This window comes from Orycteropus afer, unplaced genomic scaffold (assembly GCF_000298275.1).
Source record: "Orycteropus afer afer isolate SDZICR_OR568_19922 unplaced genomic scaffold, OryAfe1.0 scaffold00635, whole genome shotgun sequence".
Classification (NCBI taxonomy): Eukaryota; Metazoa; Chordata; class Mammalia; order Tubulidentata; family Orycteropodidae; genus Orycteropus; species Orycteropus afer.
Window position 1 is genome coordinate 1,211,687 of NW_006922222.1, and position 1,373 is coordinate 1,213,059.

The window sequence follows — 1,373 nt, forward strand, 5'->3', positions numbered from 1 at the left end:
TGTGCATGGGGTCGCTATGAGTCAGAAATGACTCGACGGCACTTAACAACAACAACAACAACAGTCATCTAGCTTCTCTTCTATCTCCTGCACATTCTGGGTTATGCTTAATAGTCTATTTATCCCATAAATTAGGGCTCCCAGATTTGCCCCTATTTTATCTTTGATAAATTTTATAGTTTTGGGTTTCACATTTAAGTCTTTGATCCAGCTTGAGTTTGTTTTTGTATATGGTGTGAGGTATGGGTCTTGTTTCATTTTTCTACAGGTGGATATCCAGTTTTGCCAGCACCTTTTATTAAAGAGGCTATCTCATCCCCATTTAATGAGTTTTGGACCTTTGTCAAAGATCAGTTGTCCATAGATGGATGGGTCTATATCTGGATTGTCTACTCTGTTCCATTGGTCTATCTGTCTATCATTGTACCAATACCATAGTGTTTTGACTACTGTGGCTGTGTAGTAATTCTTAAGATCTAGGGGTGTGAGACCTCCCAATTTGTTTTCTTCTTGAGAAGTGCTATGCTTATCCAAGGTCTCTTTCCTTTCCATATGAAATTAGTAATTAGTTTTTCCATGTCCTTAAGAAATTTTGTTGAAATTTGGATTGGGACTGTATTAAATGTGTAGATTGTTTTAGGTAGTATTGACATTTTCACAATATTGAATCTACCTATCCATGAACAAGGTAGATTCTATTTATTTAGTGTCCTTGTTGTCTCTTGTAGCTGTGTTTTATAGTTTTCTTTGTATAGGTCTTTTGTGTCTCTGATGAGGTTTATTCCTAGACATTTGATCTTTTTAGTAGCTATAGTAAATGGTATTTTTTCCCCTTATTTCTTTATCAGAGGACTCTTTGCTGGTGTAGGGGAATCCAACTGATTTTTGTTGACCTTGTATCCTGCCACTTTGCTTAACCTCTCTATTAGTTCCAGTAGTATTTTTATTGAGTCCCCTGGGTTTTCTGTGTATGGGAGCATATCATCCTCAAATAGACATAGTTTTAGTTCCTCTTTGCCAATATGTATGCCTTTCATTTCTCTTTCTTGCCTTATTGCCCTGGCAGGACTTCCAATACAGTGTTAAATAGAAGTGGTGATAGAGGGCATCCCTGTCTGGTTCCCATTCATAATGGGAATGCCTTGAGTCTTTCTCCATTAATAATGATGTTGGCCATTCACTTTGCATATATACCCTTTATATGTTGAAGAATCTCCCTTCTGTCCCTATTTTGCTGAGAGTTCTGAACAGGAATGGATGTTGGATTTTATCAAATGCCTTTTCTGCATCTATCGATATAATCATATGTTTCTTTTGTTTTGTTTTGTTTATGTGGTGGATTACATTGATTGATTTTCTGATGTTGAACCACC